Source organism: Strix aluco, chromosome 2, assembly GCF_031877795.1.
Source record: "Strix aluco isolate bStrAlu1 chromosome 2, bStrAlu1.hap1, whole genome shotgun sequence".
In the NCBI taxonomy this organism is placed as follows: domain Eukaryota; kingdom Metazoa; phylum Chordata; class Aves; order Strigiformes; family Strigidae; genus Strix; species Strix aluco.
In genome coordinates this window covers 28,488,634-28,515,027 of record NC_133932.1, presented here as the reverse complement: position 1 = coordinate 28,515,027, position 26,394 = coordinate 28,488,634, and positions in this window count along the sequence as shown.

Below are 26,394 nucleotides of genomic sequence, written 5' to 3'. Positions count from 1 at the left end.
TAAAAACTCTGCTGATGGCCCACAAGACGGTTGACAGTGGTATGGACTTTACTGGAAGGTGTAATACTGAAGTTGTCGAACACATTTAAAAAATTATTATAGTAACTTCCCAGTAACAACCATATTATTGATTGCACTGTTGATCTTATTCTGCTGTTTCACTTTAGCAAGATGATAAGTCTCAGTAGTTATAGGAAATCTCAGAATCTTGAAATAGATCTCAGTGCATGGTCAGTTTTATCAGAGTCAGAATGAGAGTATTTGTTGGATTATTTTTTATAAATCACCAATTTTATAAATTAAAAAAATAATCTATAATAAATGAGAGAAGAAAGGTACTTTCAAAGTAATGTCACTTTCTAGGAAAGAACTTCTTCAGATTTTTCATCAAATATAGCTTATTCAAAATCAAGATCACTGTGCCTTTGTATGCATAATCAATAAAGATTCCTACTTCTATAACTAGACCAGTGACAGAGGATTTGATATTAAGTCAATTTTATCATCCAGTTTTTGCTTATCTTATTCTTTCAAGGATAATTTCATTAATTATAATATCACTCTAATGCCCATATTTGCAGGTGACAAAGACTTTCCATTACAGTTGTAACTTATGATACCATTTTATTTCCTTCAAATTTTGGCACAAGAAAATTGCAGTCATTCACTTAAATCTATTATGAAATGGACTTTTATAATAATAAAATAAGAATTTGAAACAAAAAACAAGGCACAAAGACCTATAGAGCAGTTACAAGTCTAAATGTTGCTTTCAGTATACTATTATCCACATATGAGAAGTAAAATGGAGTTGTGAGGAAGATAGCATGTGAGGAAACAGAAAACCTGAACAGCATTAAACCCCAGAATTATCTGACAAATCAAAATTTTTTCTGTCACTGAAAGACACTGAAACTTTTCCTTTCTCCCTCTACCTAGGTAACATTCTTTTATGAGAGCACACAGGAGGACCCTAGCTATGGACAATCAGAACCACCTGTTTATTGTTGGTGATCGCTTACTTCCTAAATTTCTTCCAGTGTGACAGAGTTCACTGTGGAAAGTTTTAAGTTTTGCCTGACTAGTTTGAGAAACACCACAATGATACCAGTCTATACAGAGCCTAAAATAATTTAAGGCCTCAGATGGATTAATTTTTATTCTGCACATCTAGTCAGACTGGATACACCTATTTGTCTACTAGATCATGGCTATTCTATGAAATAAAATTAATTTCTTGTTCTAGTAGAATGAAAGCTTATGTACCAAAGGAAGGGAATGCATTAAAAAATGTTTTCTGATATGTTAACAATTAGATCTTCTTCTTTAAATAAATGCACTTAGTAATCATCATTTTTAGTCTGCATTTTAGTAAAAATCAGTTCTAGTCTGCATTTTACCAACATAGAAATTTGTCATCAGTTACAAGAAACTGGAGAATAGTTTGCCAGATTTAGTTCAGATTTAAATGTGAAAATTGAGCAAGTGAATGATCAAATTCCAAAAAATGCAACAATTGGTATCAAAAAATCTTGTTTATTTTATTTTTTTAAGAATTACTGCATGTATTTTAGTTTAATAAACCAGAGAGATAGAAAATAGAAAACAACTTTTTCAAACAGCTTCAATTTAGCCTGTTTACTTTACACCTTTTCTGTATCCTTTGAAGAGTTTGACGCCAGTAAAGCCAGCAATTATTAAAAATAGTTCCTATTCAGCAAAATAATTATACAAAAATAAGTTTATTTTAGTACATATGGAAGTTGCAAATAGTGGAATTAAGAGATATGACAGTTTGGGTAAAACTGTACATTATTGTATGGTATTATATATTTATGGTATTATATGTATATTATTGTATCGTATTATGTATTTTAAGTACAGGTACTTAAAAAATCTTAAATCCTGTCTCTTTTCAGAAGATTTTTGCTTTTACCTGCAACATGAGTGGGACAACTATGACAGTTTCTGACAGAGCATCATCATGAGACCTTTGCCACCAGGGAGCTAACACAAGCCCACCTTAAGCTTAAGTGGTTCTCTGGAAGTAGGATATATAAATCTTAGTTTCTTGTACAAGGTAAAAGAAGTCAACTCAATAAATTGGGCTCCTCAACAGAGCAAGGAGGTTAATCATAATTAGAACTATGATTTTATTAATAATCTTAGTAATGATTCAAGATTATTCAGAGCTGCATGAAAGACACTGTCTAGTGTTTCAACAGTAGAATGATACCCATCTATTTTGCCTTTAAAAACTCACTTTGTCGCAGCATACTGTTATTAAGAGACCCCACAAATTTCTGAAAAACCAAGTAGGATATTGAAATCAAAGAAAAACTTACATTTGCTTGTGACAGACATGAAGATCAAAGAGAAAACCACATGGCCAAGAATTATGTCTATTTCTGCTCCATAGCTCTTAAAAATTTTTTTGTTACACTCTGGTTATCAAAAATCTCTTCAGTGAAGTGATGATCAAGCAGACTGTTCAAGTTACATTCTTTTGTATATAAAATACTCTGAAAAGTCTTCACAAATGGTATAATATAATTCTCTAACGGAGTTTTAAAATAGTTTCTTCTGTGACAAGTGGAGATAAATTCCCATCTATCAGAGATGAAGAAACAGTGAATTGCAACATGGGATGTACACACAGTACTTGAAAGGCTGTTTTCAAAAAGGAAATGAAAAATTAGATTTTTCTGGTGGTGTATATTAAGCAAATACAGGAAATAAGTGAATGTTCATATATTTCCATCTTTCTGCTTTACTACATGTCCCTGTAACATAAATCAACAGTTTGGTATAAATATTGACCTGTAAGGTTCATTTACTTTCTTTTTAAGGCAGTAGGCCATTGTTTTACATGACATGGTTTGGGAAAACCATAAATTTCTTCTACATTAAACATTGTAGGAATCCTTTATTGACATCCCATTAGTTCTGAAGCCTAAAATGAAGGTTGAGCTGACAAAGTTTGTTTGAAATTAAGCTTTTGAATTTTACATATCTTTTTAACTAATCCACAAGCAAGTCCTCATCTAACAAGATTTTAAATTTATTTTAAACACTGTTTTTTAAGCCCATTATGGAGAATCTTACATATATTCAATTTTTTGTAATGCATTATTTACCTATACCAAATGAAAACAATACAAGGGATGTCATTTTCACTTTCAAGATCTCAGGGGTTCTAATTGTTATTGATTTTGTTGTCTTTCATATCTGTAATCCAAATACTGATTGTTTTTCATTGAACAGCATAAAAAATAACTTTATTTATTTTCTATTGCATTTTACCCCTTTTCTTTATAAATATGCAAGCTTTTAAAGACTTCTTCTCTACTGGTTCTGATGTGATCCATACTATGCTTTTATGACACAGGAGATTTTTTTAAACAATAGAAACGTTATGACTTCAGATACAAATAACACATGCATGAAACTTACTACACTCCTTCAGAACAGATACGTATAATAGTAGATTAAATGAAATTCACGATAGATATAATAAAATAAAAAATGCAAGAAATAAAACCAGAACAAATGAAAATGTTAGTTAATACTGTTTCATTCAAACTTATTTTTATTTTGTCTCTTTTTCTGCTCCTATATAATTAGTAATACAAATTCTCAGAAAGAAGAAAATATAACCTGAACATGTTCTAGCAACTCCTTCGATTTGCCAAAGAGAACTTTTTAAAGGTGATCTGAATAAAACTATTAATTACTTGCTCAAAATAACGTTTCTAGTAATCTAAAAATCAAAGTGCCACTATGTAGCAGTCAAAGGTGTGACTTTGATTGTGTAGTTATCTGAAGGTAGATCTTATCTAATGAGTTTGTTAGCAAATGGCACTGTATCTTCAGCTCCATGGAAATCAGCTGGGCCAACCTGAATATTCACTGTTGGAACTTCAGCATGGAATAAATATGTCTGATATGTGCAAAATCCAGCTACTCTTACTACTACAGCTATGTACTCTAAATAGTTGTCTTGGTTGATTTTTCTGTTTTCAACATTCAAATTTTAGATTCAACTTTTTAATCCTGGGATGTATTTTGAACTTCCATATCTTCAGAGGTTATAAATCAAGTGAAAATAGTATATTACCTCAGTTAAAAAAAAAAGGTAGGAACTCAATAAATCTGCTCTTCTTACACCTCGCATAGGAACTGAAAACTGACTATAATATATGTATCATTTTCACTAAATTACTTTGGAGTACTAAGTGCTCCTGACCAGATTCCCCATTTTCCTCTGAGATCCATGGGTGGCATTGCAAAAGGTCTAAGAGGAAAGGGGAAAGATTGGCACTAATCTCCCACCTTCAATGAACATTTTTTCTTTACGGAAAAACTGATCACTGCAGAATGAAGATTTATCTGTTCAGTTGCTGCCATCTGCCCCTTTTTCCCTCTAACATCTAAGTTGTCATGCAGGAAATATCTGCCAGTTTTAATTTTCTCTGAAGTTTTTACTGTGACTACCACTTTTAGTAGTAGCAGGAGTCTGGCATAATGCCTGAAGCTAGACAGGAAAAGGAAAATTTTGCTTTGTAGAGGATCTTAGTATTTTTAGATTTTGGGGTTTTTAAACAATAAAACTATGAAGTATTACACAGATGACATTCTAGTGACTTCAGATGCAAATAGTATTGGCATATGTGAAACATTACATTCTCTGTGAACACACATGTATTAGTCGATCTGATGGAATTCAGAAAGGAAAAATTTAGTAAAAGAAAAAATGTAGAGAAAAGAAAGCAGATAAAATGAAAATACCAATTATTTCTTAGAATAATTGTTTCTTAGAATTATTACTTAGATGCAAAATCAGAACTAATTTTTCCTGGAAGAAAATGAGTTCTTATTCAGAGGGACTTGTGCTTTTTGTTGGATTTCTCCAAAAAATATTTTCTTTCCTCAAGCTATCTAAATCTTCATCAGAATGTTTACAAATCTCTTTAGAATAATGGTGGTTTAAAAATAATAAAATAAACTCTGACATTGTTTAATTTATTGGTGAAGTATGTGGAAAAGACAATTATATAACATCCACCACCCCAAAAGACCTTAAACAACAAAAAAAAAGTTCTTCTTCTTCTTGGTAATTTGCTTCTCTCTGAAGTTGATTCCTTACCTCTACATGTTCTCACCACTGTACTCATTGCTGATGCTATACCAGTGATAGAAAATGTGAAAAATTAAAAGTCAGTATCTGAAAACAATATAAGATGTTACAGACACAGTAATGTGTAATAGTAAGTTTGGCTTGAAAGAATTGTTTCCTAACTTCAACAAAAATCCCAAAAACTTTAGCCTTTGGTGAAGTTTCCTGAAATACTTTTGGCACCTCTCTTTCTGAGGTTGTCACAGAGACCTTGCAGGAAATTGGAATGAAAGAAATTATGAACTTTTTTCTACCATTTCAACACAAAAACTACTAAATGCATTAAGCAAGCTAATTCTATAAAAGCAAAAAATCTAAACTCTCAGAGACTGAAAGTCAAACATCATTCAGTGTTTTATTCAACAGAAACAGTGGTTATTCACTCAACTGATCTTTACAAGAAGCTTATTTAGGTACTTACACCACAAATTGCTCACTTAGCAACTAGATGTTTGTGCCATGCCTGTAGTACAAATCTCATCCATACCAAATCAAATTAACTCTATCAGCTTTGTGTGAACAAAGATCATTACTAATGTTTCTGTTCAAGGAAAAGTTCCTGATTGATCTCAGTTCTTTTGGAACATGGTGTAATCTACTTGTGAGATTGAACTGCAGAGAAAAAATTGTACAAACTAAACATCCCTAATTCTCCTTCTGCACTGAATTAGTTGAAAAATGTATTTTGCAGACACTTTCTTCAGATAGTGACTGCAGTTGCATTTCTTCGTAGTGGAATGATTACTGAGATCAGCATATGGCGGACAAGAGCTTTTTTTTTTCTTCCTGTATTTTTAGGAAAATGTCTTATCTCTGTTAAAGCAACAATGTAAAGAGTAAATATATTACTGATTTGACCCCCAACCAGCATGGGCTAATACACTTACAGAGGTTTGAAGGATTAGCTTCCTCCTGTATTGTGGGATCCAGCAGTATCTAATCACCACTGGTCTCCATACTAGCCTCAGTACCCTACCATTTTTTCAGTAATTATCCTTACCATCTGCCCCAACTGGGCTGTTACACTACCTGTAACAGGCTCTGCACGCAACCAGCCTGCTTTGAAGAGCTCCAGCACATCTCTGATTGACAGCAAGTCCATTTGTAATGAGTTCTCTGGCCCTCCTGGCAGCCATGGTCATGCTGAGTGACAGGTAGACTGCTTATTGCCCAAAGAGCACCTCTTTCAACCAGCCATTTCAATTACTGTGTGTGGTCCTGACAGCACCACATTTCCTACTAACTGACTCTGAAGCTGGGTGTTCTCAAGTGATTTCCAGCTAAGACTCCCAAAGTGAATAGCAGATCAAAAGCTGGAAATTTTGTGACTCATGAGCTATCAAGAATAAGTGCAATATTCAAAAACAACCAAGGAGATAATGATGTTTTGCCTTAACTTGCCGAACAGAAATAGGAGTCACACCTTCATGCTTGAATTCTTCTTCTTTCATTTGGATTTTGCTTCATATTTTCAAACAGCCAAGGACAGTAGGAAAAGTGGCAAAAAGTTAGTTAATATGTATACTTCTCTTAAAAATCTTTCCCTTTTAGTAGAACGCACTGGGTAAAACAAAAAATTGAAATGTATGAAGAAGCCAATCTATTGCAGGTTTTAGCAAATCCACCACTCCCGTGGTTCTTCCTTCCTGTAGAAAGATTTGGATGGGGGGAAAAAAAGCATATCTATATGGCTTGGCTAGTTCTGCCAACCATTATCCACATCTTCACTCTACAAACAAATTTCAGATTTATGAAGTTATGCTACTTCAGAAACTACAGGAACTGATATTTTGTATTTGCCTACTTGTAGGAAACTGTATAGAAAATTTATACTTTGAGTGTATGAACATTCAGGATACATAAAAATGAGTTAGTATGCTTTTTGCCTTGTATTTGTGTTTTAATTGAGAATCAAAGCCAAGCTGGGAAAACATATCATTGTTTATACAAGCACTCAGCTTGACAGGGCAGATGGAAAATTGGGCTAAAAATAGAAAGCAATGGAAAGCAATTCTTGCTGGGTGAATTTCAAATACAGAGATAAGTTAGGGGCGTATGCAACCAGCATAACAGAGGACCACTGGCTAACAAATACACAGCTTGAACAGGAAAATTTAATGGCAACCTTAAAACAAGTGGAAGTGAGAAAAAATTAATGAGTCTGCAATGCTTGATTTCTTGTTGAGTAAATCTTCAAGATGCATTAATAAGGATATATTTTATATGAATCATCTCTTAAATACCTTTTGTTTTCCTAAATGGCACAGAAAAAGAAAAATTAGAAAAGGAGAGGATAAATACTAAATACTTGGAATATAAAAAATTTCTTGTTACCTCTGGAATTTTTGTTCCAGCCATATGCCTGGTGAAATGCGCCACCTTTTGTTCAATTAATGAGGCATCCTAGAGGTTTCTGTATAGAAGAACTGACCTTGGGCACAGAAGAGATATCTTTTTTTGTCTAGACCATTTTCAGGAAATTCACTCTGAAATATGAATTGAAATAGTCAAAGCTTAGAGATGACCAACACATGGCTCATTTTAGCCTGAGAGCAAACTATGAAGAGAAGAACTTCACAGATAGATAGCAAGTATTTTTCAAGGAACATCTACTCCACACCTAAACTCACCACGTCACAATTACTTCCCAGCACCCTGTAACACGATTTATACTGACCTTAAAATCCACAATAAAAGCCACATCTCCATCATTTTCAAAGGAGGTGAAGCTCATCCTGAAGTCCTAGATTTCTGAAATAGCAGGAAACATCACTGTCTAACCACAACGTATCTGTCACTTTTTGGCTGTAAACCAAAGTGACAGTCTGTCAAAAGAGAAATTGAAACTTTTTGTGATTTATAGATATTACATCTATAGAGACATACAGAGACACAGGCACGCACCCTTAACTAATATTTCCTACATCCTAAGTAGTTGCTCACTTTCCAGGTTTTGACTTCACGTAACCACTCCCAAGTCTAAGATTACATTGACAGAGAGCTATCAAGCTGTCTCAATTCTTTTTGCCCACATTTCAGTATGTAGTTGAACGGTTATTAAATGTGATTGACAAAGGGTAGTCTAATGAAGATAATAATGAAAATCCTGAAATAGCTGTTAACTCCTAAGAGGAAGACCCTGCTTGTAGGTAGACAGAGAAAGCCTTCCAGCAGTGGTTGCCTGTGTATTACACCAAGTGATATGAAGTCTGAAAAAGAAGGATCAAATCCTCTGATGGTTGACAAATAGAATAGAAAGATGTGGGCTTTTTCCTAATATACTGGCAAACTATTGAATATATGAAATAAAATGTCAATTATCTGGTATCACAAGTAATCTTTTGTATGTTTATAGGAAATACATAACAATACAAAATTTCGCTATTCGCTTGACTTAAAAATTCTCTTTTGCCTCAGTCAGCTTCAGCCTACTTCCTGTCTGATAGGTAATTGCTTAAAAAGGCAGCCACTAGTAACGTTGTCAACTCACAAGCTCCCACCCATCTGGTCAGATGTGACAATACAGAAATTCTCACAACAGAACAGAACAAAATTTGGAAATAGCAGCAGCTTCTTACTGTTAAAAGTACTAAGCAACTATATTCAGAAAATTAGAAAGAATTAAGTAAGTAATGCATGGACTACAAAATGTGTTGCAACTTTTCATGACCTTCTCTTAGGGAAGCTACACAGTCAGTTCTTTCAACTTACCTATCTTTGCTCTTTTGTCTTTTCAGAGAGATGTGAACATTCAAACATTATAACCAAATCAGACAGGCATATCATTACTGCCACATCAGTTCAGTATGTGAATAGAAACATTTCTTCTGGCTAATTTTGGTAATAATAATTATTAAATCAGTCCAGAAATAAAGTGAAATTTTCAAATCAAGCAGGTACACAGACTACAATACTGGTGCTTCAAAGCTATTTAAGTGTGGACTAATATTTGTTTTGAATAAATGGGCTATAAATAATTTTCTGAAAAATTGTCTATACATGTGAGCAGAATCTAGCAAAACCAGTATTTAACAAAATTATATTAAAAATTGATGGTCAATAAAATTTAAAATCCAAGAGGGCACATTAAATACAAATAACTAATAAAAGGATTATAGGAATATTCAAGGTTATAACAAAGAAAAAATATTAGGTGTATTAGCTCTTATTCTTCTGGATAGAAACCACTTGGGAATATGTTAGATTCTGAAAATTATTTTTTTTTACTCCGAGCTTGTTTCATAACCATGGTTTATGAGAATGTTGTACCTTCAATGAATCAATTCAGACACCCTTAGAACATAAGCACACAGTTGTGGTTTAAGCCCAGAGGGCAACTGAGCACCACGCAGCAGCTTGCTCACTCTTCCCCACCAGAGGGATAGAGGGAGAGAAAATAGTCTCGAAGATCAAGACAAGGACAGGGAGGGATGATTTCCCAGTTATGGTCACAGGCATAAGACAGACTGAACTTGGAAAGAAAAAACATCAATTTAACTTGAACACCACCACTGCCACCATTAATTTACCAATCAAATCAGAGTAGACAGTGAGAAATACAACCACATCTTAAAAACACCTTTCCCCCATTTCTCTGTTTCTTACAGTAACTAAGTTTGCATTTTATAAGCTGTCTACATAGTGTGAAGTTTTCACGGTGCAAAACATATGGAGGGGAAATGGCATTCCAGGGCTTAAATAAGATGCGAATGAGGAAGATAACCATCTTTGAAGGTCTGCCAGAGCAGATTGTTCTTCCCAAGAAAGCTTTTACAGAGAAAAAACAAACCCTAACATTTCTGCTAAACAAACAGCTAAGATTAAAAGAGGTTACATGTAATTGACAGAGCAAGTAAAGGGTGCTTTCATTACAAGAAGTTCTACATTTCACAAAAAAAAAAGTCTAAAAATCATCAAGTAAAGAATGCAGACTGCCACAAATCTGTAAACAGATGTTTTCCATGCTCAATCCACAGCCCACCTGAGCTTTGTAAAATGTGCCAAAACCCCCTGTATATATTGAGATAACTGTGGGATATTTTTAAATAGCAATTTATTTGCAGAAAAATACAAACTTCATATCCAAAAATTTGGGGCAAACATGGCAACAAGGGATTTTCAGAAAGACAAATGAGAGGTGAAACATTTAATTTTGGCATTTTAAAGGTGAATTGTTCTATTTTTTTTTTCTTAAATAACTGAAAAGACACTTGCAGGAGAAAAAAAAATGTAAATATGAGAAAAGATTACATTTCAAAAGCACAAGACTTTTCACAGGAAATTGTATGTATTTTATCTGGGTTACCTAATCTCTAGTCTTGTTTGATCAAAAAAAAAAAAATTATTCTCAATAAACCCCTACCATAATTAATAGTGTAGAATCAGTAGTAATCACTATGTAGGAAGAAAATACCAGATAAACAACTGTCAAAAGAATTAACTAAAATGTCCATGAAGAAAACCAAAGTATAACAAAGATATAATAGAGCATTATACTGAAATTTGTATAGATATGTTAAATCTGCCCTCACCCTGCCTTCTGCCAGTCAGTCAAAAAAATATTGAAGTGTCTTAGTAAGAAATTTTGGATGATTTTGGGTTCTGAGGTATTTAAAATGTCTCATCAAAGTTTTTGCTTTGTCCGATGCAAAGGACAAGCTACCAGAAAGATGAAAGGTAGGTGGCAACTGATACAACTTCATCTGTGAGCAAAGGGTACTGGAAGTGGTAGGTTAAGGCTGCAGAAAGATGATGATGACTGCCACAGGTACACAAAAAGACTGTTGGACTTGCCACTACAGAAAGAAAATAGTATTGCCAACTTTTGATGCCAGCTCAATCCTTTACCAGCAAAGCATTGCTCAAAATAGCCAAAAAATATGGGAGAGGCAAGGTGTGCAGGGGGTATGTTTATTGGTCTCAAACACTGACACTAATTAAGTCCTCACATCGGCTCAAAACTGCAATTTGCATTTCATTATTTTATATTCTTTCTCTTTCTTTTGGTATTTTCTATACATGGTTACAAGGAATTTAATGTTAATGCCCATTTTGAATGTATTACATTAGACAACAACAGTGCCAGAAACGTTATTCAAGATCCTGCTAACAAAACATTGTCAGTGGTTGTAAGTAGTTTGAGAAGTTGTGCAGAATATCTTTAAATTCATAGAAAGCATCACTTCATTGATAAGCTTTACCTTATAATTTTGATGGCTTTCCAAATGAGATTCTAGCTTACTTCAGACTCAAATGTCAAGCCTGTCATTTTTATCTTCATTACCTGATATAATTAAAATGGAAAACACAAAAAATGTAAAAGGTTTCAGATTTTCAGGGTTTCATTGAAAAAGAAAGTTCTTAAAATTACTTCACCTCATTTGACTGCCACAGTTTCGATATTTATTTTTCAAATCTTTGACAGAGTGCGCAGTGAATAAAAGGTATTATACAGGCTTCAGCTTACCACCTATGTTTTAAAATGCCTTTTATTACATAGAAACCTCCACTAAAGAATTGTATAATACCTGCTGGTTAAGAACTTCAGCAACCTCTCCCCTACTTCCATCCATGCTTTCACAGTGACCATATCATCCCTGGTCTCCAGGGTCTTCACTAGCTTCTACCATCTTTCTAGGAACAGTTCAAAATACTCATTTTATAGTCCAAATACCTCTTTTTCTGTGGACTATTCCTAAATCAAAAACTAAATCTCTTCTGTAGTAGCAACGATATACTGAAATATGTAACCCAAGATTCACTTTATTTCAACAGGAGGAAACTGACAGAATACTGGTACTTTTTAGTATATCTGCGGGTCAGAATAAACTTGCCTTTTTGATCTCAACATACAGACATTTCAACCAACAAAGTATCCATAGAAGTGGAAAAGTATTTTCTCTCTCACACTTTTGAAAGGGGCAATTTAAGAAGACACTGAAAATGTAAATTTGCTGCATATCTTTGTGTCCCGCAGTTTAAATGGTAAAAAGAAAACTCTATTTCTGAGTCAAAATGAGCAAAAAGAGAGCAGAAGTCAACCTAGACCCTCTTAGGAATACTATACTCACAAAACAGAGCATATTTTTTTTTCCTTTTTCATTGCAGCACAAAGAACAGAAAATGCAACAAAATATTATATTTATATAGAGAGATGGTAGAAAACTTGCACTGACCTAAGAGAAGGGGTATAATATGGGTTAATTCTAATTATGGAATTATTCATTAATCTGGATTTAACAGTCTGGATAAGCAACAGAGAAGAATATAGATGTTAGAACACCTTCTGAAATAAGGATATCTAAGTGACATTTTCAGTGTGCGTGACATTTCAGTTTACACCATTGGAAACCTCCTCTCATGCAAATGTTTCTGTTCTTCATACTTAAGCTTCACCTTCTGCTGCTAATATTTTTTTCTCTTTCTTTGCACTTCAAAAGACAGGAGCTGAAAAGAATGTGATTAAGATTTATTGATCTTTTAAAAGATGACATTGAGCATTCTGGAAGAAGTAGAAAGCATCGGGAACCAGATTCAGGGGAGAGGGATGAAGGGGAGAAATTGAATATGGTGATAAAGATAGAATCATGACATGAGTGGAACAACAAAATGATGTTTATGAAAGAGAAGAAGGTGGGAAGGAGAAGGGAGGCATAACTGAAATGAAGATTACTGAGTTGGGCAGAAGATAAAATCTATTTGAATGAGAAGAAAGACGATGTTTTGTTTAAACAGCAGAACAGCAAACATGAGGCAGAGAGAACTGTGTAGGATCAAAACTATCATCAAAGGGAAGATACGATGAATGGGGTGGGGGGACAGAAAAATAAGAGGGGATCACAGATTTGCATTGCAAAGGCAGAAGAATATTGTAGTAAAAACAACAAGCAAGTAAAGAATGAGTAAGACAGAAACTACATGCATTCATTTTTATGCCCAAACCTTACTGAACTGAATGTATGCTACTACAAATAGAACTGACTAGCATTATCTCTGAGATTATTGTTGCTAAGAAAATATGAGAGAAAGGCCTGCTGTCAGGCAGGAGCCCTTGCTGTCATGAAGTAGGCATGCAGCCTACCTGCAACCTTGAGAGCTACAATGTGACAGAGCAGAAGGGGCCTTGATGCAAAGTTTATGGTTTATTTGTATTGTCTTTGACATGTATTTTCAGGAAAATAATAGCCTGCTACATAGGCCAATTCTAAGAGGTTTATTTCTATAAAACAAATACATCGACTTTATTAACCACACTATCCCAGACACTTTACAAATGATGCAGGAATGTAAAGCTGTAAACCTGTGTTAAGCAGTCAGGTATACAACTTCTCTAGCAGACAGGTAGCTCAGAACAGATGGTGTATAACAGAAAATTTCTTCTTTTGTATGTGCTTCTCTGCTCCAGCACCTTTTCAAGTGGATGTCGGACAAAACATAAATCATCTCTGTATAAAATTCAAAGCCTGAAACTCCATGTTTTTGTACCTGAAATTACTCACATTACTTTAAGGCTGACCTTGTGATATGAACAGCATCATGAAGAAAACAGGGTTCATCTCATCCTGTGGTGAAGTACTGTGCAGGTAAGTGAGACTTGACTATGTCTGCTCAGCTCTGATTTAGTAGAGGATGGTGGTATGTGCTGAGAAAACAAACCAAGCACGGATTATTGTTTTGGGGAAAGCGTACACAAAAGCTCTGGCCGACATCTACCCTGCTCTAAGACATTAGGTGCACACAGAAAAGAAACAGAGAAGCACAGCTGAACTCTTAACAGGTTTCTCATCCTTGTGACACATTTGGGGGACAAGGGGGGGGACCAGGAGGTAATAGTACCCCAGGTGATAACTACTAATTGGCTTTAGATATGGAGCAAGTCAAACAGATTAGTCTAGGGTGATGTGACCAGTAATATCAACCATCTAAGTTAGAAAGTAATATAATGATGACAGCACTGTGGGGGGAACATCCATGCCCAGGAGCCTGACATGGTACAGGAGCCTGAGCCTTTGGAGGGATCTCAGTGTGTAGGGACTGGGCCACCAGGCAGGGACTGGCACACCAAGAGGCATCAGCAAGTGCCCCCTTTCATTGAGTCCACAGCATAAGTCACAGCTGGACCACACTAGTGTGAGTGTATACTCAATACAGGACATGCAAGCATGCTGCAAAATAGAAATCCCAGTCTACCAGGTGTACGCATCCCTCTTCATAACTACGTTAAAAACATTATGTCTCTGAGTGATACAGCTCTGTCCTTGTGTCTAGCTCAGCCTAAGTCCCCCATGTCATGTCTATATTTGAAAAAAAATGCTCAAAGAACAGGTGATAAATGACAGAGAATCCCTGATGCCTCGCTTTATTATGACAATTTTAAAACTCTATAAAATGCAGCAGATTGCTATACTTTAAATATATACTTGTAATAAAAATACATTTTACAACAGCAGTGCGTACAAGCCTTTTCCATCACATCAGGGAATATGTTATTTGCTGTGCCAAGATTAGTTATTTGATAGTGAGCTCAACTAGTTTGATGTCAAGCCTCTTTGATCCATGCAACTCCTATTTTCAGAAGTGCCCAGAAGTAACAAAATCAGCTTCAAAAGTAATTTCAGAATAATTTTCCAAACAAAGTAAAAAAACAAACAAACAAAAAAAACCCACAACAAAAAAACCCCAAGATTATAAAGGGCAAGCTTGGCCTGAAAGGTAATTATTCACAAAAGTCTCTTAGAGTGAGATAAGTTTCTTCTACATTAATAGGCTGCATGCAGCAGTGGGCAAAGGGTAGAGGGAAACATTTTATTGCTGTCATTTTTTAATGCATAAACTGTGAAATTTGACTTCAGAGAAATTTGAGATGACTCTTATTTCCAGTGACTGCTATAAAAACCTTGAAAAAGGTGACAAAGTATCAATGATAATCCAAGATTATCATCTTTCAGGAAGATATAGTGTGACCACAACTGGCTAATATGTCTCAGAGGTGGTTCTTTGTAGCTTCAAGTCAAGAAAGAGTGAACAAAACACTTTGCTAATAATATCCCCCAAATATATTTAGTGCAACATCCCAGTGTTCTGTTCTGCATCGTCACAACCATCTGGCAATAAAAAAATTGACCAGGTGTTACAGGAAATAGCTGGCATGCAATTACCTTGAATACTATATTGTTAAATAAGATTAGCAACAAGAAGAAAATTATAGAATTAGGAAGAAAACACCACATACATTTAAGGCAGTGTGATTTTTTTTCTAGAAAAACTTGAGGAATTAAGGGGAAAGCAAAACAAAAAAAATCTTGCCCAAAAGACATTTTGCTATATTAGAAGAAATAGACAGACTGGAACCAAACAGAAGACAAGAAAAAACTGATAACATCTGATTCACCAAAACTTTAAGTGCTTGAACTGCTGTGGCAATAACCTCCTACATATGTCCTAGGCTACAACAGACAGCACTTCTGAAGGATAACCCATTATCTAAATGTAGAAACACAGCTGTGTAAAGTTGTTTGTTAAGACTCTCAAACCACGTTAAGACTGAATTGGGTTTAAAAATGAGTGTCACCTACATTCCAGCGTGGGTATTGTTGTATTTAAGGTAATGAATTAATTTGGTAAGAGATGAATCCCCTTGCATTCTAGCCGGTCCTCAGAGATTAGCGGGGCTAGGGGCAGCTGGACTTATCTCTTAATAGGTATGCCAACTATGGCCATAACTATAGGCCTGACACCAGATGCACGAACAGCCCATATGCTGTAGGTCTAATTGCATTCAAGAGAAGCAGTCAGGTTCACGAATAGTACCATTTATTCTTATGCAACATCTACAGATTCTTTGAGATTGCCTATGATAAATGCACGAACTGCAGCTTGGCTATACAGCACTACACACAAAAAATGATTGCGATCACACACACTTAATTCCTGGGTAATCACTCAGCGTAGCCAAGGGCCCAAATGTTACCAACAGGTGTCCCTTCTTGGGGGGGACTAGGAGCACAAACCTGCCAATCTGTCCTCTGATTCGGTATTGGATTATTGTCCCTCCGAGTTAGGTACAAACTCGGGGTAGTATTTATCTAAGTACATATGTTTGAGTGGGTGGGACTGTGGTCAAGTCTTTGTTTCTTGAATGATGACACAGCACATTCCTTGGTGCAAGGTGTACACTGGTTTTGTGGGAAAAGAGGAAAGAAGAGAGATAAGGTCTGCAGAGTACTGCAAAACAGTCCTTGAGAGAAGAGGAAGAGCAGGAGATAAATCTGCATAGTCGTGTCAAATGTTCCTTGAAAAAAGTGGAAGAATGGGAATGTGTGGCCTCCACCTCGCTGCGCATTCCTCCTTGGTGCCATGGCAACACAAATCACTGGATCTTCATCCTGTCCTGTGTTTGTTCTGGGCACCATGTGTTAAGGAATTGTGTGTTTTGCAGTTTTTTCGCTGTTTTGCTTTCCCCACACTTCCAACAGCTATTCATTAATTCCAAATGAAAAAGTACACCTGCAACATTTTATGAACATGAAATTTCTCTTCGTGTGAAGAAATAAATAATACATAAATATCACTGCTAATAATGCAATCATTCCATATGAACAAAGAGAGTGTACAGATAGTAGAATATGAGCAACATAATCTGTCCAAACATACATAGTAGTTATACAGATCAAAGTCATTTTCACTATATCTGGAGCTTGCAATGATTCAGCTGAGATTTATGTTAGCATTCAGCATTGTTTCCACACTCAGTGAACAGTGCATTGCCTAAAAATAATCTAATAATTACAAAAATGGCAGTGCCTACCTTCTGTTTATTCAATTTCACTAAATAAAGGAATGGTAAAAGTCTATATGTATCTTGCGGCTGGAATATTTATCTTATTACTGAAATCCTACTTAAATTCTAAATCTTAATATGAGTTATTGCAGTAGTTTTCCAACTGCTTCACTTATATACGTTTTGTTAAAGAACTCCCAGTGCATAATACTGTCTACCGTTCTGTTCATCCTCTGCCAGTATATGTCTGTGTCAGAGGCCATTCTTGAGACCTCCATTTTAATCTGTAATTGATGAATCCAAACCACACATATTAGTACATAGCTTTTCATAAATGGAATGACTGTAGTACTTGGGAACACATATGCAAAAGTCTGATGATACCAGACAAGCATTTGACTTGAAACAAGCAAGGATCTCAGGATATTTTTATGGTGATCTGTAGTGTAATGATTTACATGTATCATTCTTTCAAAAATTATAAGAAAAGATTAGCTAGTGATAAGAAATGGATGGATGAGTCTACACATGCAAAGAAAAGGGAGATTCGTGTTATTTTTAACATATCTTAGTAAGTTTAGTGTGAAGAGATACAAGTTTAGTTGTCGTTGCAAAGAAAACTCACTGTTTATGCCCAATGCTTCTAAATTTTAGTAAATCCAGGAAAAAAAGACCTACAAAATGCTCTAAAAAAGTATGGAAATGTTTATATCATTGCTATTTAAAGCACTTTTATTACTAGACAATCCTTCCACTAACAAAAATGATGCAGTTTCAGGAAACAAGGGTATGACGAAAGTTAAGGTGATCTGTATTAATAACTGTTATTAGATTAGGATTAGATCAGAAGTGAGTAGGTACGTATACCAAATTAGTGATATACAGTCTTTTTCTCTGTGGAATTAGACAATGCAACCAAAAATGAGATCACAGAGTATTGCCATACTCCATAATATATGAATTCAATAGCAGATAAAAGTGGAACATGGAAATTTCACAATCACTTTCCAGATAAACACTATGTGTTTCCTATATAAAACACAACAGCTCAAGCTGTTGGATACAGAGATCTACATGGATCTACTATGCTTCAATTCTTTAGCTAGTATCAGGTGTTTACAGATTATCTGGGACTATAGTACAAAGTAAAAACGAGGGTACTGAGAAGAAGGTGAGTTGCCAGAAGCTTCCAAAGGAGAGCTGGTAAGCATGATGTCTGAGGAGATGTACAGAGACACTTAGCCAAAAGAAGGAGCAATCAGAAGGAAGATGTCTTCTGTACACTGAGGGTAGCTGCATTTTTATGATTTTTGTTCTGAAGTTATATTTTTCAAAATTATTGTTATTCCTCTTTATGACTCTTACTGCACTGGGAGAGAGAGAATTGCATGTTCTGACATAGCTGGGAAAGAGGATCACAGCAGTCTATTTCTAGTGTTAGAAAACCTGTTTATCATCATTCTCAACTTTTGTAGTAGTAAGGACAAGTAGACCTCTGTGTGTGTGTATTAGAGTGTAAGATTTATCTGAAGATTAAAAAAAAAGCAACTAATCGGGAGATAATACATGCTTATGACGTCATTTATCAGGAGCTGATAGGTATCTGAAAGGATCTTCATCAAAACTTTCAGACAGATTCAGACACATATTTAAGTGACAACAAAAATAGTATGAAGAGGGGGAGTTTATAGTTATTAGTTCTGTCTCTTCCCTCTCCAAGTACAGTTAATCTGAATCACACAGTATACAATCTTATAGTGATGGAAAATCAATTTAAATTGTTGACTGACAATTTGACCTCAACGTTTTAATTTCATTCAAGAATCACCCCAAATATTACTGAATGACTCAGTTTGGTAAAATAGCTTAATCTACTTTCCATTCACGTTTTGTATTAGACATTACATACAAATGCTGATATGAAATTATAATTAAAAATGTCTTGTGGATGAAGGAAGTCACAAAAGTGATGCATATCCTTCATCTGTTTCAGAGTTAAACCATTATAAAAGATTTATCCCTTGATAAACAAAATACTTCAGCTTCCAGCACCAGCAAAAACAGAACATATGGGTTCTTTATTAATTAATGAAGTAGAGCTTACCATCTCCAGCAACACAGTCATACATACACAAAATAATGTTGTTTATCCTGAAATTCTAATTACTTTAGAACCATAATTCAATTAGTATTATTAGTTCTCCAGCTCTATGCCTGACATTAAGACAAACTTTAAAAGCCATAGTAAATTTGAGTTAATAATTTGGTGCAATTGCTACTAACACAGTTATTCTCTGTGGCTGACCTTTGGGTTATTGCACTTTAAAATGGAATTCTCATTAAATTAGAAAGCAGAATAGATCTATAACATGCTATTTATTCAACTGTATGTATTCATTAGATCCTACCAAATGCAATATACAACTGTATCAAATATATTTTTTTAAAATTCATATTACAATAGTACATATTCCTATGCTGTATATCTTCAGGTTACACCAAAACTAGTTTTTAACTTTTAATATGTCTTTTTTATTATACATTAAGGTTTTAATTATTTTTATTACAGTTGCATAAAGATAATTTGAATTCATTTCAAGCAATATAAGATCACAGTGTTTTTGACTGAAAGATCAATGTTGCCAAGCATCTGCATAAGATCTTGGGGATAATGAATCTTCCAGAAGTGAAGGAGAATGTTGAAAGACACTGAAAATTAAAGGTTTCTTTGGCGAATATTCTGGTCTACACCTATTCAGTCATGAAGTTTAAAGATCCTACTTCAGTGTGGAAAACATCTCATCCTAGTATATTTGACCTTCCAAGATTCTGTACAGCTTCGCTGAATATAGAATTTTTGTGATATTGGGCTTTTCTAGGACACTCACAACACAGAAATGTTTAAAGCTCCTGGAGCTAAAAGCCTTATTTTGTAAGAGAGATTGAAAGCAGGATCCAGAACAGCATTTGAGCAATTCAAAACTGGACTTCTAAATGCCTTGGTCCTTGAATAAAAACCCTGCCCATGTGGCACAACAGATAGATGCAATGAAGTGCTTTAAAGTCAGGTTTGCAACAGTCAATACAGTAAGAAGAGAAGTGACTTATGGGAGAAAATAGGAACTCCTAAATGGACAGGCATGATTACACAGTTTGGCTCCTATGGAAGCTTAAGTACCTGCATCCATAAAAAAAAAAAGAAGAATTCACAGAATCACAGAATCATCTAGGCTTTAAAAGACCTTGAAGATCATCCAGTCCAACCATTAACCAAAAACTGACAGTTCTCAACTACACCATATCCCTCAGCGCTATGTCAACGCAACTCTTAAACACCTCCAGGGATGGGGACTCCACCACTGCACTGGGCAGCACATTCCAATGCCTAACAACCCGTTCTGTAAAGAAATGCTTCCTAATATTCAGTCTAAACCTTCCATGATGCAACTTGAGGCCATTCCCTCTTGTTCTATCGCTTGTTACTTGGTTAAAGAGACTCAGCCTCATCTCCCTGCAACCTCCTTTCAGGTAGTTGTAGAGGGCGACGAGGTCTCCCCTCAGCCTCCTCTTCTCCAGACTAAACAACCCCAGTTCCCTCAGCCGCTCCTCATACGACATGTGCTCCAGACCCTTCACCAGCTTCGTTGCCCTTCTCTGGACACGCTCGAGTAATTCAATGTCTTTCTTGTAGTGAGGGGCCCAAAACTGAACACAGTAATCGAGGTGCGGCCTCACCAGTGCCGAGTACAGGGGTAAGATCACTTCCCTGTCCCTGCTGGCCACGCTATTTCTGATACAAGCCAGGATGCCATTGGCCTTCTTGGCCACCTGGGCACACTGCTGGCTCATGTTCAGCCAGCTGTCAATCAACACCCAGGTCCCTCTCTGACTGACAGCTCTCCAGCCACTCCTCCCCAAGCCTGTAGCGCTGCTGGGGGTTGTTGTGGCCCAAGTGCAGAACCCGGCATTTGGCCTTATTGAAACTCATGCAGCTGGCCTTAGCCCATCGCTCCAGCCTGTCCAGATCTCTCTGCAGAGCCTCCCTACCCTCAAGCAGATCAACACTCCCACCCAGCTTGGTGTCATCTGCAAACTTACAGAGGGTACACTCGATCCCCTCGTCTAGATCATCAATAAAGATGTTAAACAGGAGTAGCCCCAAAACCAAGCCCTGTGGGACACCACTCGTGACCAGCCACCAACTGGATTTAACTCCATTCACCACAACTCTTTGGGCCCGGCCATCCAACCAGTTTTTTACCCAGCGAAGCGTGTGCCCGTGCAAGGCCTGAGCAGTCAGCTTCGCCAGGAGAATGTTGTGGGAAATGGTGTCAAAGGCCTTACTGAAGTCAAGGTAGACAACATCCACAGCCTCTCCCTCATCCAATAAGCATGTTGCCCTGTCATAGAAGGAGATCAGGTTTGTCAAGCAGGACCTGCCTTTCATAAACCCATGCTGACTGGGCCTGCTCATCTGGTAGTCCCGCATGTGTTGTGTGATGGTACTCAGGATGAGCTGCTTCATCAGCTTCGTGGGCACCGAAGTCAAGCTGACAAGCCTGTAATTTCCCGGATCATCCTTCCGACCCTTCTTATATATGGATGTCACTTTGATTTCCAATCTGTTGCGACCTCCCCAGTCAGCCAGGACTGCTGGTAAATGATGGAAAGCGGCTTGGCGAGCACCCCAGCCAGCTCCTTCAGCACCGTCGGGTGTATCCCATCCAGTCCCATAGACTTGTGTATGTCTATTTGATGCAGTAGGTCACTGACTGTCTCCTGGATTGCAGGGGGGTCGTTCTCCCAGTCTCTGTCCTCTGGCTGAGGAGGTTGGATTCACTCAACACAACTAGTCTTGTTGTGGCAAAGAAGGCATTAAGCACCTCAGCCTTTTCCTCATCACTTGTTACCATGTTTCCTCCTGAGTCTAACAGGGGATGGAAGCTCTCCCTTTCTTTTCTTTCTTTTGCTGCTGACATACTTATAGAAACATTTCTTCTTGTCCTTGATTGCTGAAGCCAGATTAATTTCTAGCTGGGCTTTAGATCTCCTGATTTCTACCTTGCATAGCCTCACAGCATTTTTGTAATCATTGTGAGTGGCTAACCTGTTCTTCCAAAGGCCATAAACTTTCCTTTTCTCCCTGAGCTGCAGCCAAAGCTCCCTGTTCAGCCAGGGTGGTCTTCTCTGTCACCAGCTTCTCTTACAGCACCTGGGGACTGCCTGCTCCTGAGCCATTAAGACTTCCTTCTTAAAGAGTGCCCAGCCTTCCTGGACCCCGATACCCTTCAGGACCGTCTCCCAAGGGATCCTGTCAAGTAGGTGCCTAAACAAGACAAAGTCAGCCCTTTGGATGTCCAGGATGTCAGTTCTGCTTCCCCCTCTCCTGGCCCCTCTAAGAATAGAGAACTCTATTATTTCATGATTGCTGTGTCCTAGTCGGCCTCCAACCACCACATCATCCACCAGTCCTTCTCTGTTCACAAAGAGGAGATCCAGCAGGGCACCTTCTCTGGTCGGTTCACTCACCAGCTGTGTCAGGAAATTATCTCCCACACATTCCAGGAATCTCCGGGACTGGTCCTGCTCTGCTGTGTTGTATTTCCTGCAGATGTCTGTGAAGTTAAAGTCTCCCACAAAAACGAGGGCAAGTGATCGTGAGATTTCTCCTGAATGCCTATAGAATGTTTCATCCACCTCTCTGTCCTGGGTGGGTGGCCTATAGTAGACTCCCACTACAACATCTGCCCTGTTGGCCTTCCCCCTGACTCTAATGCAAAGACACTCCACACTGTCTTCACTATACTTGTGCTTGAAGCAATCATAACAGTCCCTAACATACAGCGCCACCCCACTGCCTCTCCTTCCTTTTCTATCCCTTCTAAAGAGCTTGTAGCGATCAATTAATGCACTCCAGTCATGGGAGGCATCCCACCATGTTTCTGTGATAGTCACTACATCATAATTTTCCTTTTTCATCATGGCTTCAAGCTCCTTCTCTCTGTTACCCATGCTGTGTGCATTGGTGTACATGCACTTCAGAAGGGCTGATGTCCCCAGCACCTTTTTGCATTTAGAGGTTTTAAGTTCAGCCTGAGCTTTCACAGGTGTTACCATGGTTACTGATCCATCAATATCCCTGCATCTTTGTTGTGCTGCATGTATCCATCCCTTGCCTCCACTGAGATGACAGGGTGAGGGTCATCACTGGCACAACAGCCCACAAACTTTGCTAATGGACCCTGGGACTTATGTCTGGGAGTGCCAGTTTTGTCCCGTTCCCCCTTCAAATCTAGTTTAAAGCTCTCTCAATGAGCCCAGTTAACTCCTGCCCCAAGATCCTTTTCCCCCTACTGGGACAGGTGGATCCCATCTGATGCCAAAAGGTCTGGCATCATGTATACTAACCCGTGACTGAAAAATCCAAAGCCCTGATGGTAACACCAGTCTCAGAGCCACAAGTTCATCCGTTGAGCTCTCCTGTAAGCTTCCTCATCCATCCCTGAAATTGAAAGGACTATTTGTGCCCCTGACCCCTTAACCAGTTTTCCCAAGTTCCTGAAATCTCTTTTCATTGATTTAGGACTTCCTACTAATGCTTTCCTTGAAAAAGACACCAAGAGCATCTCCATTCTATGCACTGAACACAGGACAGAGAGCTCCAGGCTGATGATAATGGGCAGTAAGTCCATCTGATCTAAGCAGACTTGCAACTACATGTTCACACTACTATTGTTCGTTACTGCTACATGAACATTATATGGGAGCTAACAAATCAGGACTTTGTCTCTGCATTGTCCTTCTGGGGCTTGGGACTGACATGAATAGCCTGCTTGCCTAGGGCTGTACTCACATTGTTGAAGTGTGTTAAGGCACCCTTTAAAAGTTCTGAGCTAAAGTGACAGTGGTGGGACTGGCTTTTAAAAAATTGATATGAAAGTCATTATTATTAATTAAGTGGTAAGCATTATTCAAAAACCTTGCTTCCCCCCCGAATTCTCCTTCACTTTTTTCTATCCTCATACTTCATTCTCTTAGGAATTAGATAAAGATTTTCAGAAAGATTTTTTAACTTCAGATTCAAATCCTAATGGAGATCACAGAATACTTTGGGTTTGAAGTGATCTTTAAAGATCATCCAATCCAGTCCCCTGCCATGCCTGATCTTCCACTAGACCAGGTTGCTCAGAGCCCTGTCTAACCTGGCTTTGAACACTTCCAGTGATAGGGCATCCACAGTTTCTCTGGGCAAATTCTTCCAGTGTCTCAGCACCCTCATCATAAAAAAAAAAAAAAAAAAAAAAATTTCTTCCTTATGTCTAATGCAAATCCAACTTCTTTTCACTTAAAACTGTTACCCTTTGTCCTACCAGCACAGCCCTTCATAAAAAGTCTCTCTCCATCTTTCTTATAAGTTCCCTTTATATATTGAAAAGCCACAGTGAGGTCTCCCCAGAGCCTTCTCTTCTCTAGGCTAAACAACCTAAGCTCTCTCAAACTTTTGTCATACGAGATGTGTTCCATTCCTCTGATCATTTTTGTGGCCCTCCTCTGGACCTGCTGTAACAGGTCCATGCCTTTCTTGTGCTGGAGACCCCAGAGTTGGAATCAGTACCGCAGGTGGGGTCTCGTGAGAGTGGAGTAGAGGGAGAGAGTCATTTCCCTTGACCAGCTGGCCATTTTTTTTATTCAGCCCAGGATACAATTGGCTTTCTAGGTTGCAAGCACACATTGCTGGCTCATGTCCAGATTTTTGACCACCAGTATTCCCAAGTCCTTCTCTTCAGGGCTGCTCTCAATCCATTCATCGTCCAATGTGTACTGACACAGGTAATTGCCCCAATGCAAGTGCAGAACCTTGCACTTGACCTTGTTGAACTTTGTGAAGTTTGCATGGGCCCACTCCTCAAGCCTGTCAAAGTCCATCTGGATGGTATCTCTTCCCTGTACCATATCAACTGCACCACTCATCTTGGTGCTGAGATGTATAGTTATTTTCCAGCTGCATGCTTTCTCCTTTCCTTAGTTCACCAACTTATTTTTAAAACCTTTTCTCAAGCTCAACATTGTGTATGTTTTCCTATCCAAACTATCTTTCCTTATTTTCAGTCAAATCCCTTGCTAAAATGACTTTCCTTCAAAAAGAATCTATCAGTGCAGAAACACTATGTCTTGGGTTTGTGTGTGTGGTGTAGCTTTTTGGTAGTGAGGGAGGGTGCTACAGTGGTGGCCCCTTGTGAGAAGCTTCTCGAAGCTCCCCCAGCTCCAAGTAGACCCACCTTTGCAGCAAGGCTGGGCCAATTCGCTGCATCTCTGTGATAATGCATTTAAGAAGGGGAACCTGAGAGGAGGGGTTGGAGTTGTGACAAGGAGTTGTGACATCTGTGAGAACACCAGTGTCAGTGGAAGAAAGGAGTGGAGGAGGTGCAGAGATCCCCTGCAGCCCGTGGTAAGATGGCAAGGCCTCCTTCCCTGCAGTCCATGGATGTCTACAGTGGAGCAGATGCCCACCTGCAGCCTGTGAAGGACCCCATACCGGAGCAGGTGACTGCTCCTGAGGGAGGTTGGGATTCTATGGGGAGAAGAACCCCCTGCTGTTGTAGTTAGGCACTGGGAAGACTGCAGCAGGTGAGAGTGACCCACGCCAAAGCAGCTAGGGAAATGCTGCAGCGTGTGGGAGGAACTCATGTTGGAGAAAGTTTGTAGAGGGCTGTGTCCCATGAGAGGGGAACCACGCTGGATCAGGGGAAAAATGCCAGAAGTTCCCTCCCCAAGGTGGAAGAAGCAACAAGACTGACCACACCCCCCATTCCCTGCCCCCTGTACCTCTGGGGGAGATGAGGTAGAGATATTGAGAGCGAAGCTGAGCCCAGGAAGAAGGGAGGGGTGGGGGAAGGTGTTTTCAAGATGTGGTGATGCTTCTCATGGTCCTACTCTCTCTGTTAAGTGTTGTTGTTTTTAGTGTCTGGATTAAATATATGTTCTTTTTTCTTCCCCTAACAAGTGTGTCTTTTGCTTTTGACTGTAATGGGTGTGTCACCCCTTCCTGTCCTGTTCTTGATTCCTAAGCCTTTTGCTTTATTTTCTTCTTTCCAGTGCTGGGGGGAAGGGGGGACTGAGTGGCTGTGTGGTGCTCAGTTGCTCTCTGAGCTCAAACCATGACACACTAATATTAAAACAGAAAAAAAAAAAAAAAAAAAAAAAGCTTTGTTGGGAGAATTTTTGCAACAGCAAAAAGTAGAGAAGGTAGAAGGATCAAAACAATAGCTAATGAACAGCCAAGGATGAATAAATTATATGGTATTACCTTTTAAACCCCACATTTGCTGTGGCATTTCCTATGTATTACAATGATAATATAAGGTTTAATTTTTTTGTTATGCACTAATCTGACATGCACTTTCTGAAATCTGTATTATTTTTCCAATGATGAAAATTG